Below are 16,411 nucleotides of genomic sequence, written 5' to 3'. Positions count from 1 at the left end.
GTAAGACAGGAATAAAGACACAGACCTACTAGAGAATGGACTTGAGGATATGGGGAGGGGGAAGGGTAAGCTGTGACAAAGTGAAAGAGCGGCATGGACATATATACACTACCAAACGTGAGGTAGATAGCTAGTGGGAAGCAGCCGCAGAGCACAGGGAGATCAGCTCGGTACTTTGTGACCGCCTGGAGGGGTGGGATAGGGAGGGTGGGAGGGAGACGCAAAAGGGAGGGGATATGGAAACATATGTATATGTATAACTGATTAGATTTGTTATAAAAAATAAAAATAAAAAATAAAAGATCTGTGGTCAGAGTTTGAATTACATATCATATGACTAGGGAACACATGTCAAATTAACTCTTTGGATCTCATTTCTTCATGCTCAAAGGCTAAAAGTCAATTGGCCAATATTTCATCACTTACCAGTTAAAGTGATAGATACATAGATTAGGGTATGTTTGTTAGGTATGCATATATAAACATATCTGTTGCTTATCAAATGCCACGCCAATCCAGAGTATATACAGACATTATTTTTCTCCATACTAATTCAGGATTTTTCTTAAATACACAGAATCCCTAAAGATTGGGTTATCCAGAAGCATTTAGAGATAATATAGCCCACCTATCATATATTAAGGGCAAGAAGAACGAAAATAAACCCAGAGATTGAGAAATTTATATAAGGTCACAGAACTTCAATTGAAATCTCATAATTCCAAGTTTATTCATTTGTTTATTCAGTAAATATTTACTGAGGCTTTATTGTCTATGAGGTATTGAGAAGTGTTCTTTCAAGCTGAAAAACGCCATTCTCTTTAGGAAGTTCTCTTAGCCAGGATTTAAAGATACATTTGTTCAAATTTCTGTTTATATTTTCCTACTCCTGTTCAGGGAATTGCCTTTATTACCATCATCTCTATCCTAAGGAACTCAGCATTTAATTGGTAAACCATTTCTTCAGGCCCTACATGCTTTCTTTGCAATTACTTTTTTAAAAACTTAAATTGTAATGCACCCTTTAAATCTTTTGGGTGACTTGGAAGGTCAACACTTTTTGAGAGACCATATGTCATGTTCTAAAATATTGTTTGCTATTATGGCCTTTTTTAGAGTTGCAGTTAGACACTGTGGAATCACTGCCCAGGGAATTACTACATTCATAAATAGCACATTATCCCTATTTAAAATGTAGGAAATTCCAATGTGGACCTGCATGCTAAGCAGCATATTTTGTTATAAAATTTTATTGTAAAATAAAAGAAAGGTCACTGAAGAAAATATAAACTAATTTAATTCATTACATACTTTTAAAAACATGCCTTGTTTTTATCTTAATGGTGATACTATCTATAATTTCTAAAGCAGGAGCAAATTGTACTTCTTCTTTGAATATTATTCCTTTAGGCACTTTAGTTGTTCCCTTCTATATGTTAAAGAACGATTAAAAAATATATAAAATCATGACTGTTCTACAGGTATAAAATAAATATGTGTTAAATATTTTACTTACTAATTTATTAAAAAGGAGGTTAGGCAGATATTAAAACCAGTTTAAGGAAAATGAAAAAACATAGCCATTTATAAATCAGAATACTGAAATCAATTTAGAAATGGATGCAAAACTGACTTCTTCCACAGTAGGGTAGACAAATCAGTTGAAACTCCACTGGACAGAATGTATTTACATCTACGCAGACAGGAATTATTTTTGCACCGGTATCAGTTATCTACAACTTAGAAAGATGTGAAATAGTCCATAGCTAATGAAAGGCATGGAGTCCCTGCAGAATAAAAATCAGATAACCCCAAATGATATGCTCTAAATAATGTATAACTTCACATTTAAGCATATTTATTTTTATAAGCTGCTAGCACGTATCATTTTGAAACCAAATTTATAGATTCATTAGTTTATTTTATTCCATTTTTTATGGATCTTCTGGTACATGGGTGTTTTTAAACCTATTGATTAAAAAAAAAAGACATTCACCTCTTAAAGTAATTATATGGAAACTTCCAGCAACAGATACAGCTATGAAGACTTTTACAAAGAGAAATAAAAACGAGGAGGAAAAAGATAATGAGAGGAAGAAGGAGAAGAAGACAAAGAAAAGGAGGAGGAGAAGCAGGAGGAAGAGGAAAGAAGGAAGGAAGGAGGAGGAAAAGGAGAAAAGAAATCCGATGACAGCACTGCATAAAATACATTGTTTATCAAAGGGTGATTACTCATCTCATAAAAGTAAGACCAAAATGTGAGAGTTTTACACCGTGGCAATAGTGTACCAGTGGCCAATACATGCAATTCTTTGCCTAACCTCTGAGAAGAGACTTCCTGTATCTTCACAATTTCTTATAGAAATTCTCAGAAACTTAGAATCTCCAAATGGAAAGGTCCTGAAAATCCATCTAGCCCATTCCCTTACAAAATGTAGGAACTTCCTCTATAGCTTCCCCAAACACCCACTTGCCTCACGTGAAATCATTCAGTGAAAGGATTTTGCTACATCCCAAGAAAGGTTATCCTTTTCTTGCTAAGTTCTGACTGCTACAGAATCTCCACCTAATATAAGGTGAAAACTGATCTTATAGATTCCAACAGGAACCCCACTGATGAATCAAGCTCTTATCTGTGAAGAGGGAAAAGCATGTCTTCCCCCTCCAGGTTCTCCTCTTGGTCTTTTTACCCTCTATCTACCTATTCTGTTCTCTATGCTCATTCTCTCCATTGAGAATTTAAGTTCCTGGTATAAGTGGTTTCCATTCCCATGAGCGGTTTTGTCTTAAGTAAAGAAAAGATCTCTGTTGGACTTAAAGGTAAATAATCACCTGGGAAGGCAGGTCCAAGGTGGAAGTATTTGGGGAGGGTGTGAAGATCATATTAGTGCCCTGAACTCATAACACTTAGGCATTTGTAAATTGATAAAACCCACTGGAAACTACAACTGCCAATACACCATTTAAATTTTTCTTCCTAATTTTGCAAATTTTCATTTGGAAATCTCAGCCAACATATTCTCCAATCATTGTCCCATCTCCAGAACTAGAGGCATGAAGATTCCCTGAGGCTACTTCTAGGTTATCTTGGGATATTTTATATGATGTATGGAAACTCTGTGTATGTGCAATTAGTACTTCCTGATATTAATCAGGAAATCTACATACCACAATTAGGAAGCACCTGCTATGGGTCCAGGTCTGCAATGCATACAGAAATAGAAAAAAAAGCTCTGAGAAAGACTATACTATAATGTCAGATGTGGTGTTTCCATGACTAACGTTATTTAGATATTTTAAATTGCATCTACACTTAACATTTTCTACTGAAGATTTTTACCTTGATTCTTGTTTAGGAAACACAGTTTATGTGGTAGAATAAATATATGGTTAAACTTTGGGTTTCTTCTAGCTCCTTCTTACCTAACAACTTGACTTGGTCAGTTCTCTTAACCTTGTTGTTCATCGACATCCCTGGATGTAAACAGGGCATGAAATTAACATATCCCACTCAGAGTTACTTGACAGGAACAAATGTGATTATATTTGTAAATGCACCCTACAAAATAATTTATTACATACATGCAGGAAATTCTTTTAAGCCAAAGATTTGAAAATCCTTTCTCCTGTAACAATGGTTTGCTTTCTATTTTTCTGAAAGAATGCATTCCTCAATAAATTTTCTGACCATTTTTTTCTGAGTCTAAAACATGATCTTTCTCTCATTCAGTAAATGCATCACACCTTCTTCATTCAGGGTCTTTTTCAGTCTCTGGAATGTATACAAATATCTTCCAGGACCTTTTGTTTTGCCCCCTTATTTACCTTAAGGGAACAATCCATCCACTTCACCTGAAGGGAAGCTCTCTGTTTATTTTAATTAAACATTACAAAGGCAAAAAAGCCTCTGGAACACATAGAGTCCAAAACTCATGTGCTCTGTTATTTCTTAGGCTATCAAAAAGGAGGGCATTAAAGCTTTTTACAAATAAAGTTTTCATTATGGTTTTATTTTTCGGATAAAGGGTTTACATGAGCCTCCTTATTAAAGAAGAGTAATGGATGTAGATATCAAGAACTTAATTTATTAACATGATTTCATTTGATTGGTGTCTGGAGACAGAGATCTGAAAGATTAAATTCTCATTTCCAATTGTCTTCAACATCCCAGCCCAGAACAAATTTCTTAACCTAAGCCTATTTCTCCAACTGAATTAAAATCACTGCTGTCTTAAAGGAGTATCTTGAGGGTCAAAATAGAAAGTGCTAAATTACTTAACAAAAGCCTGGTACATAGTAGATACTAATCAAATGCTGACTTCTTTAATTTTTTCCAGCTTATTTTTAACAAAATTGCATTTTAGATTTATTGTATATTACTGAAGACAAATATAATGAAAAGTAATTGCCTATTTCATGATACTTCACAGGTAAATCCGAGCTAGGCTTGACCTATACACTTCTATTTTAGACATGAGGGGCACAAATGGCATTCACGAGGTAATCCACAGAGAGTAGTGTTTCATAGTCTTTCATTATCTCAAGGTAAATACTTAAAGTCCATATCACTCTGGCACAGTAATCCATAATTGCTGTGTTATCCCATGGCATTGGTTATTAATTCATTCTACTTCATAACCCTTAACAAGTCACATTTTATGGCATGGTTGAGTCTGCATTTTTTCCTGTGTTTTATGTAGTTTTAAACCACTAGTAGCACTTTCATTTTCATTTGAATTCAATAAAGAGGTTATTTATTATTTCTTTGACTCTGCTAACAGAGAAAATAATTATGACTCATAAATTTTAAATGTGAAAATGAAAAAAAGGAGTACTTGTTATAATGTTATAGCTGCACAACTGGGTTGAAGCAGAGATTAAGTCATTCAACAGATGTTTACTGAGTACCTGGTTATATAGCACTAATGAAACTGATTATGACATATGTAATCAGGAAGTTTATAGGGATAAATGAAGGCTTTGGGTAAGAATCCACACTCTAAAACACTACTATTTAATTTTGATGCTTTCATACTCTAACCCCTCAACACACCCAAAAGGACATTCTTAATAGATACAAAATGGGCTTCTTCTACAGTAGAGGAGGGGAGTCAGTTCAATATCAACCAGACAAAATGTATTCACCTGTCTACAAGCAAGAATCTTTTACATTATTTTTAGTTTTCCACATATAAACTCCTATCTCTACAAAGCTATAAAATAGATAAAAGAAAATAAAAATCACAAGCTCCCAGATACTCCCAGAAAAATATGCTCTAAAAGGTTCATAGGTTTTCATTGTGGAATGCCCTTTTGGGAAAAAAAAAATGAATCCAGATACAGGACTTTTTTTCTTTACAAAACTTAATTCAATATGGATCACAATCCTAGACATACAATTCAAAACTGCAAAACTCCTAGAAGATAAAATAGAAGAAAATCTAGATGACCTTCAGTATGATGATGACTTTTAGATACAGCAAAAGGCATTATCCATGAAAGAAATAATTGATAAGCTGGAATTCATTAACATTAAAGATTTCTGACCCTGCAAAAGACATTGTCAGGAGAATGAGATTATAAGCCACAGGCTGGGAGTAAATATCTACAATAGACATACAAGAACTCTTAAAACTCAAACATAAGAAAATAAACTGCTAAAATAAAAAATGGGGTAAAGATCTGAACAGACATCTCATTAAATAAGCATATAAAAAGATGCTCAATGTCATATGTCATTACGGAACTGAAAAGTGAAATAACAATACACCTTTTAGAACAGTCAAAATCCAGAACACACCAAATGCTGTCAAGGATATGGAGCAACAGAAACTCTTGTTCACTGCTCGTGGAAAAACAAAATGGTACAGGCACTTTAAAAGTTTGGCACATTCTTACAAAACTAAACATACTCTTACCATATAATCTACCAATCACATGCCTTGGTATTCACCCAGATGAGTTGAAAAGTCACGTCCATTCAAAAATTTGCACATAGATATTTATAGTGGCCATATTCATTATTGCCAAAATTTAGAAGCAGCTAAGTTGTCCTTCAGCAGATGAACAGATAAATAAGCTGTAGTATGTCCAGTTGATGGAATATTTATCTCACACACACACAAAACCTATACTAAACAACTACATTACAAACCTGTAGAAATCAAAACAGTATGATATTGGAATAAAAACAAAAATATAGATCAATAGAACAGAATAGAGAGCCTAGAAATAAGTCCATACATATATGGTCAATTAATTTACAACAAAGAAATTAAGAATATACAATGGGGAAAGGACAGTATCTTCTCTTTTTTTGGGAAAACTGGACAGCCACATGAAAAATAATTGAACTGGACCATAATCTTACACCATGCACAAAAATCAACTCGAAATGGATTAAACACTTGAACATAAGACCTAAAACCATAAAAGTCTTAGAAGAACACCTAAGTGGTACACTCCTTGACATCTGTGGTATTGATGATGATTTCTTGGATTTGATATGAAAAGCAAAGGCAACAAAACCAAAAATAAACAAATGGGCTACATCAAATGAAAGAGCATCTGCACAGCAAAGGAAGACATTAACAAAGAGGGAAAGGATGTTGAGAGATACAGCCAGAGGAGCTGATATAACCCAGATAATTAAGTTCTATAGGGTTTTTAAAATAGGATTTTCTTCTTCAACATTGGGTAAGTGCAATTTTTAAAAGTTTTTTCATTACATCTTTTTAAGGGCTCACAAGCAAAACAGTATTGGAGAAAATGAAAATATACCCATCTTTTTTTTTTTCCAGAGTAGGAGAATAAAACAGATAAAAGAACATTGGTTAAGTTATTGAGAGGCTATTCAAGCTCTCCTGATGGAAAATGTGAGTAACCTGGACTAGTTTTTGATGCTGATATGGAGGAAGGGAAGATATGGAAAAGAATGGCAGAGGTGAAGGACATTTAAGCGGTAAATATTCAGGACTTGTCCATGGACTAGACATGGTAGATGAGGGGGGAAGAAGATATTAGGATAATGCTAATATCTGGCTTATTTAGTAAATGCTCATCAAACTGATCTCTTTGAAAGTACAAGGTAACTCCAAATTAAGAAATGACTTGAAAAAGTGAGCGGTATCTCTGCTGATAAACTGAATAACCTTCTATTTCAAAAACTATTAATAATATAAGCTATATATGTAGTACACAGAGAAGTTGAGGGTTTGTCCAAGGATACTATTTAATCCCACTGTTTCCACCTTTATGGTCTAAACAGATTGAAAAATAGATCTAAGTGCTAAGAATTTGGAAGTCTAACATCAATTTTATTGGTGAATTGGAGAATGTGGTTATGAGCTACAGCCAAATTTGGGCTTTCTAATACTTCCTCAACTTACTTCCAATCTACTCTCTGAATTCATGTTTGCATAAGGTAAAGGGGTCTGCAAGGTAATAGCAGGCTAACTATAATACAAAGCAGGTTACACCTTCATGCAGAGGATCCCAGAAGCAGAAAGAGATATGAGCTCCAGAATTGACTCTAGAAAGCACACAGTGGGCCCTTATGCAGGTACACTTACCATTCAGAAGTTAGGAATGAAAAAAATATTAGCGGGTTACAGGAAAGTTCCAAAAGAGGATATAAAGAAAAGCCACCAAGATAGAAAAGGGAACAGGGCACAACCATTAAAATGACACAACCAGGGCTTCCCAGGTGGCGCAGTGGTTGAGAGTCCGCCTGCTGATGCAGGGGACACGGGTTCGTGCCCCGGTCCAGGAAGATCCCGCGTGCTGCGGAGCGGCTGGGCCCGTAAGCCATGGCCACTGGGCCTGCGTGTCCAGAGCCTGTGCTCCACAACGGGAGAGGCCACAACAGTGAGAGGCCCGCGTACCGAAAAAAAAAAAAAAATGACACAACCATTAAGAACAGAATACCACAAAAACCAGTTAGAACCAACTAGGCCCAAGATGGTGGAAGATTCGACTTCCAGTAGACCTTGAGCCTCATACACTCATTGTAATACATTAGCATGATAAATGACACACCCACAGGCACCAGAACAGTTCCAAGGCTGCCCATAAAAGGCCAAAAGGTGGGTGGTGCCCCAATTCCTAGAAATATCCTCCCCTTTTCCAAGATAGCTAGAATATTCCTCCCACTCATTAGCCTATGAAATTACCCAGTCCATAAAAATTAAACAGCCCCACACCTCAGGGCCACTCTCACCTTTTGAGATGGCCCATACTCTGTCTATAGAGTGTGCACCTCTCTAAATAAACCTGCTTTCACTTTACTATGGCTTGCTCTTTAATTCTCTCCTGCACAAAGCCAAGGACCCTTACTTGGTGACCTGTCCCAGGGACTCAGTGGAGACCTGGACATGACCATCCTCGTGTCCCATTTGTTCCTACAATACCATGAGGAAACAGTGTTTTAATACCTTTAACCCTGATATATTGAAAAAGGTGGCCAATGCATTTTAGACTCTTGGCAGCCAACCATTCATAAATTTACCTCTACCCTGGGTAAGAAATGAAGAGTGGGTCCCAGAGTGTTTCTTCATCATCAATCCCTCTTGGAAAATGAAAGGAGAGTTTTCTCATGAAACCATAAGGAGAAAGATCTATTCTGAAATCAAACCCTTATTGTCCTTTGATAAATGTTAGTTCTAAAACATATTGCTTTTCTCTTCACTAATACCAATGGAATTGTTTTTTTTAAAGTATATTTACTACATATTTTCAGTATATTAATACTGAATTTTCCTCTCCCTTTGGATTATATAGGATTTACATTGGATGCTAAAAATGTTTAAAATATTTAAGTGTTCTACTGAGCTGTGTCAGGGGAAATATTGTATTGAATGAAAATTATATCATATGCTTGCTCTGAGCCGTTTTTCTCAGTGCTGGATGTGTACCAAAATCTATATGCAGGTATTTAAAAACACTGATGTCCTATCTAAGCTGTTGGATTTTTGCTTTGGGATATTTAGTTTGAAGCCTGAGTATGTATATTTTTCATAAATACTTGGGATAGTTTCTCTGTGCAGCCAGAATAAAGAATAATTTATTTAAGGAATCTTGATTTAGGTAAGTGAAAGATAATAATTATAGTTTGATCAGAATTCTTTGGAAAACATTTACAAAAATTTTTTAATTCTCTAACTACAGGAGATCAAACATCTCTCCTCTCTTGTATAAATAAGCTCAATGCATTTATTCTTTGTACCTCAGGCACCTTCCTAATCCCTAGCTTATAATTTGCTTTAATAGAAAGTAGGCAGAAAAATGGATGGATAGATTAGTTTATGAGTGGACACAGAATTGGACAAATGGATGAATATACAAATAAGAAATTTGTGATGGGTGAGTAGGTAGATGGATGGAGGTATGTATAATGGGTTGATAGGTGAGTAACTGAGTGAAAAGGTGAAGAAAGAATGAAGTGAGTGACTAGATGGACTTATGTATGGGTTTTTTGGTGAATGAGTGAGCAAATAAAGGATGAAAAAAGAGAAAGACCTCTGGACTTTTTAACACCTCCTCTGGGTGTCCAATTAACTACATTTCCCAGAGTAAACCAAAATTTATATTTGATTTTTCTCATGTTTGGTAAAGAAAAATTTTTATTTTGGAGATGTCAATTAATTAATTATCTGATTATGGCTACCCAGAATTAGACTGTTCTTGAAATATCACTATAAACTCAATTCCAGTAGGTGCCTAAAGTAAAATAGTTTGACGACCATCTGCAAGAATGGTTGAATCAACTTTTGATATCCTAAATATAATTTTTTAAGGATGTAGTCTGTCTGAACTATCAAGACTGGGGAGAGATGCATCAGTCTAATATAAATGAAGCAGTCCTTTAAAAAATCACTGGGGGAGTTAATAAAGTGGTTACAAAGGAATATATTTAGAGCTTAAACTCTAAATCCCAGATAATTAGCCCAACAATGAAAGGAACATTTTATTATACATTAGTTTTCAGTTCTTCTAAATCCCACATACTTTGATCAGCCTGAGAGACTATTATAAGCCAGGAACACTGTAATTGTGATTTTATGTGTGTATTGGGTTCTACAAAAAGAATGACTTCCATGTGATTATAAATAGTACATATTTAAAAACATATTTATTTACTTACTTATTTTGCCTTAAAACTGTTTTATGTTTAATATTTTCCATGTTATTGTTGAGCTGTGCTAGTCTACTGGTTCAAGAGTTCACAAAGTCCTCCACACATCATTTTATTTCACTTAACCTTCATAATAACTGTTATCTCCTATGAGTCTCAGAGTGGTTAAATGACTTAAGCACTAAAGAGCTCTGTTCTCTTCCATGAGCTTCTAGAACATGACAGAACACAGGGAAGTGCTGAAGAAAGGATAAGTGATAAGCATCAGCTTGATGTAAATTTTTAAAAAGTGTTTTTTTGGCTAATCTTAAAAAAATAATCAATTAATTTACAATAAGCTAATAAATATGTCAACTATTTTCTTAGTATATTTTAAATACATTTCATTTTTTAAATGGTTTTACAGAAAAATCGCACAGTACAGAAAGTTGCCATATGTTCTAAAACCAGTTTCCCCTATTATTAACATATTACATTAGTATGGTACAATGGACACAATTAATGAATCCATACTGATAGATTATTATTAATTAAAGTACATATTTTATTCACATTTCCTTTTATTTACCTAATGTCCTTTTTCTGTTCCAGGATCCTGTCCAGCATACTATTACATTACATTTAGTCTTTGTGTCTCCTTAAGCTGCTCTTGGCTATGACTATTTCTCAGTCTTTCCATGTTTTTGATGACTGGTAGCTTTAAGGGGTACTAGTCAGATATTTTGTAGGATGTCCCTCTATTGACATGTGTCTGATGTTTCCTCATGATAAAACTGAGGTTATAAGTTTTGGGGAGAAAGATCACAGAGATAAAGTGTAATTTTTATTACATCATAACAAGGGCACATACTACGGACATAATTTATGTCTGTTGATGCAGAACTTGAGATCCTGTGGCTGAAGTAGTTATTGTTAGGTTTCCATTGCAAAATTATTTTTTATCCCTTTTCTGTACTGTACTTTTTGGAAAGAAGTTTTTATACACAGCCCATACTAGAGGAAGAAAAAAAAAATCTTATACTCTACCTCTTTGAGGGAAGAGCATCTACATGAATTATTTAAAGTTATTTCACTTAGGAGATTTGTCTTTTCTCTCCCATTTATTTATTCATTTAGTTAATTTACAACTCCTTGAGAATAAGCTCTGTTTTTTCCCTCCAGTACTGGCAATATAGGCTGTTACTTTCACAACTACCACTGAGCAGAGAATGGGAATGAAAATGGAATAAGTTAAAACGCTACAAAATTCTGTTCTTATGAAAAATCAAAATGAATGTGATCAAACTGGCACCAAGAAAGCAAGTGATAGATGTATATAATCAGTGTCATGATCATATCTGAAAACTTGGGTAATACTATGAAAAGATATAAGGAAGGTTCTTTGATCGGATGATATTATTTTCCTCCAAAATTAAGCTCTTGCCTTATTTTATTGTTCATGTGAAAATATATCTAAACAATAAGTATGAATTGTTTTCTTGAAAGTACAATAGAATCCTCAGAGTACATTTAAATTTACGGATTATAACCGCAAATGGTATAAGATACAGCAGAAATAAAAGATAACAATGAAAAACAATTTGGACAAGAAATGCAGATTAAAAAGCAATGACATAATGTTATTAGAACACCCCAACGCCAGACTGTTTTCTTCCTTCCCATGCCACTCACTGGCTTAGACTTAAACTTTGCAATTTAAAGGCCATGACTGTTGAACTTGTTTAATTGGACAATGGCTATTTGCCAGTTTTTCAAATTTGTCAGGAATGCTAAAATCACATCAGGGCGCCAAGCCCTATCCAGAGCCTGAAGGCATCCGAGTGCAAATTACATTCTGCTTGTCATCTGCAGGTTTGGAGCAAGGAGTTTTTGCATTTCTCTCTCCTTTGCCAAAAATCTGTTGGACAGAATTTTCCAAGAATTCTCAAGATGCACCTGGAGTCATAATAGATCAGTGATTCTCAACCTGTGCCATGCATTTTAATCACCATGGAGCTATAAATATTCTAATGCCAAAGTCCCATGTCCAGAGATGCTGATTTAATTGAGCTGGAGTGCATTCTGGGAAATGATCTTTAAAGCCCGTAGGTATTCTAATTTACAGCCAACATTGTGAATAATGGAGATTCTCAAACTGGGAATTAAAGGCGACGTTAAAAATAAGACTATTTATTCTACCCATTTTCCTGCCACTAGATCAGATAATCTCTCACTGAGCCCAGATATCAGTTATAAGTATCTGATAGCTCACCTTCTGATCAGTTGTTTGCTATTAGCTAGTCCTTCCACTCCTCGAAAGATCTACCCTTTATGTGACTATATTCTTTACATGCTATTTAAACATATAAATTTAAATACATATCTTCCGAAGATATGAACAAGATAATTTTGAGGATGACAATGAATGCATAGGAATAAAAAACTTCTGCAAGGTATTTATAAGTCTAAATATTTATTTAGTTTTGGTAAGCCTTGATGTCTTATATACCTACATCTTAGTAGATAGAGCATTTTAGACACAACAAACATTTTTAATCCTAAAATTCTTTATTTTTCACATCAATATGTGCACACTGATATGTGCATAATTTTTTTAGGTTTTTAGGTTTTTTTCAGTTATTTTCTTTTAGGTTGTAGGTTAAACATTTGCATGTTTAAATCATAATATCATTGAACTAACAAATATCAATACATTGACTGAAGCTAGCTTTATGACTTTTTAACACTGTTACATTGCTTGGTGTCCAAGAATGGTTTGAAATCATATGCTAATAAATGTTCACTCTTTCATTTACCTTGGGGACTATCAAATAAGAACATTACTTATAGAACTAGATTCCCTGGGATATAAGCTTTGGTCTCTTTTCAAAGGCTTTTGTAACAATCTGAAGAGAAAATTAACTAGCTTTTTACCAAATTAAAAATATATGTAGAGAGAAATGAACATTATTTTTTGGTGGAAATTTTACTGTACCTAATTCCAATAAGTTATATATATATATATATATATATATATATATATATATATATATTCAGAGTAAATATCACTATTGAATTCTTATGACTGTCATATAATAATACCAATCTTGTTCCAATTCCTTTTAAGATACTGTCATTATAATTGTTAGGGAATCCCTCCCAGTAGTAATGGCTTCCTTGGTGTCCCTAAAGCAGCAGATACAAGTAATTATAAAGGTGTTGCAGATTATTTTTTGTTTACCAGTTATCTAGTCATAAATCAGAAAGATTTCCCCATATGGTCTGACTGATAATGAACGAAGCCATAGACTTATTAAGTGTAAGGGCATATTTTGCTTTGGAGATAAAAATTATTGACCTACTTTCCTTATGTTTCTTTTTCTCCCATAAAAATCACTAAGCATAAAATGCCAAATATAAAATTCGATTTCTTTATAGCATGTGGAAAGAATAGTTTATGTGATTTATTTTTTCGTCTCCAGGGCTTATCTATCAACCTATTACTTAGGCCATATCAAGAAGCCACTAGAAAGTCAGTGAAAGAACTTTTAAGCAAGGGAAACACTGACAAGATTAAAGTTTTAGAAAGATATCTCAAGTGGTTAAACAGAGGAAAAGATCAGAAGGCAGGAAGCTGGAGGCAGGGAAAGTGAAAAGAAGATTGCTATATTTTGGGTGATCAATAGAGGGAGAGTGGTAGCTAAAAAGAGAAATGGAATTGGATTTGAGAAATACAAGTGTGTTAATATTGGCAGGAATTTGCAAGGGTGTGGAGGTAAAAATGGATCATTCTTCTAGGAAATTTGGTAGTGAAGATAAGGGCAGACAGATCAAGGGAAGCTCCAATTTTTAGGTAAATGGTGGGAACACATTTTTAATTAGGGAGAAAGGAAGCAAAGGAAGGAGATATTGAAATTCTGTGTGAGAGAGATAGGTAACAATTGGTGCAAAGTTCCATAGGAAGCAATAAGGAATATGGCCATGAGCCCAAGTAAAGCAGCTAGACAATGAAAGGAGACATACCGGCATTTGAGAAGAGAGACAATTTGAAAAGAAAGAATAAAGATCTTGTAACTTTTGATGTAAAAGTCAGTCAAAGACACAAACAAAAAAACGGAGATACTAATGACCTGTATTTTCTCAGTAAAAAAGTGCATTTAGGGGAGTCTTGGACCTTGATGATAAAATAGTGAAGATCTCCATATGACTCTCACCCCATACCAAACACTCTAACTGTATAATTCAAATCTTTCCTATAGCGTTTCTCATTTCTGCTAATTGTCCAGCTTCTACTTTGTCTTCAAATGCTGAAAAACAAGAATGAGGATGCACACTTGTTCTACAAGAGTGAACACTAGGACATTAGAATAGATAAAAAGTGATGTTAATGCAAAGTGCCCTCAAACAACAGGTAGCAAAAAAAAAAAAGTAATCATGATACCAAAGAGTGATACAGACTAAATTTAAAAATTAATTCAATATAATTTTAGTAAGGTAAAATATAAACGCCTTAAAATTATGAACAGAATACATCCTGAACAGAACACATTCTGAGATTAAACGCACCTGGAATTCACTACTTTCTTGAGTCTTCAAGCCTCTAAAGATAGGAATGGTTTCTAATCACATCTATGTAAATAATTTTGTGTTAGAGAGATGCTAACACTGCTCTTTGAGTTTTGGCTGATGCTGACTTAACTGCTGTGCTGCAAGGCACTTGCAAGCTGTATTGATGAGGGCACCCTCACTACTCTAGACTCTCTTTTATACTTCAAACCCTGGAGAATGGCTTTGGAATTTGCTATCAAATGCCTTTTCTGCTATGAGACTAAAGAACTTAACATTAGTGTAAGAAACTTAGTGCCAAACAACATGCATAAGAGTGCAGACTGTGGAGTTTGACAGACTATTCACATCCTGTTTTCTGCTCCTTCACCCCTGAGTGTGTGACATTTTGCACAATTTACTGGTTTTCATTAGTTTTCTATGAAATACGGGTGATGGTTCAAAAACACTGAACATAATGCAATGAGATTACATGTTACATTTCTAGTACAGTTTCTGGAACGCAGCATGCCTAGCTATTAACAGCACTCTGAAGCTATATATACTGCCTGGTTTGAATCTCAGTTCTGCCACTTACTAGCTGTAAATGAAAAGGCGTATCTTAAAATCAAAGTTAAAAGGGATTTTTGTGCTTTTTATAGCAGGACAAATTATTTTATTTTATTTTTAAAATAAATTCTAAGCAAGAAGTCTAATATTTGAACATAGGTAAAGAACAGAACTCTCTCCTTTCTTGCAGGTGATAAGTGGCTGCATATTCCCTCTCTACTCAAACCTCATCTTCCCTCTTGGGGAATCACTGACATCCCAGTATAAATCCAGAAATTCAAATAATTAATTTGAAAAACATGCTTATAGACCAATAGTCTCATTTCATAACTCAATTAATTTTTAATTAAAATTATTATTAGTTTCAAACCTCTAGGTGTGAATAGTATGTTACATAACCATTTATGTGAAAATATTCACTGTAGAAGTCTAGATGGAGTTTCAACAATTAAAATTAAAGCAAAACAAATCAAAATAATTCCAACTTTCACCAAAAGAACTTCTCAAAACCATAGGAAACAAGAGCCTTCTGTATGTGTTGAGATTAATTAGTTTTTTGGATCATGCTGATAAAATTCCAGGGAATTTTCATTACTGATTCATCCCCAATGTAGTGACGGTTAAATCTTAATGATTTCAAAGAAAGTAGAACCTTGTTCTTCACCACTGTATGATGGTGACTGAATTATTCAAGATTTTGTGAAATCACGGCAGAGCTTTTTGGGGTCTTTCACAGTGCTGGCTTTAAAGTATCATATCCTATATGCAGCCATCTCTTATCTCCCATTTATACAAGCAAAAACACTCTGAGTCTTCAAAAAATTCTTAAAATCAAGTGTTCTCTAAACTAAGAAGTTATTCCCATCAATTATAACCTTATCAGCAACTCTTCCCTTTTGCAGGCAGTTGCATCAACTTTTTATGAAGAAGTGACACTCATGCAATTATAAATTGGATGTACACTGTACCTATTGTAGGTTAAGAGAAGACACTACCCTGCGTGCATGTGTGTATGTATGTATAATTTTCTTTAAGAGAACCTCAATTATTACAAGATAGTAGCAAGTATTTTTGAACATGATCAATATTATTGCATATTTTATCAAATAGCATAATATATTTAATATATTGGACAACTATGATTTATTTGTAATTTTTTCAGACATATAAACTACATAGGATATT

The sequence above is a fragment of the Mesoplodon mirus genome (assembly GCF_964341445.2).
Source record: "Mesoplodon mirus genome assembly, chromosome: 7".
NCBI classification, from domain to species: domain Eukaryota; kingdom Metazoa; phylum Chordata; class Mammalia; order Artiodactyla; family Ziphiidae; genus Mesoplodon; species Mesoplodon mirus.
The sequence above is the reverse complement of the archived record's forward strand: the minus strand, read 5'-3'. Positions refer to the sequence as shown.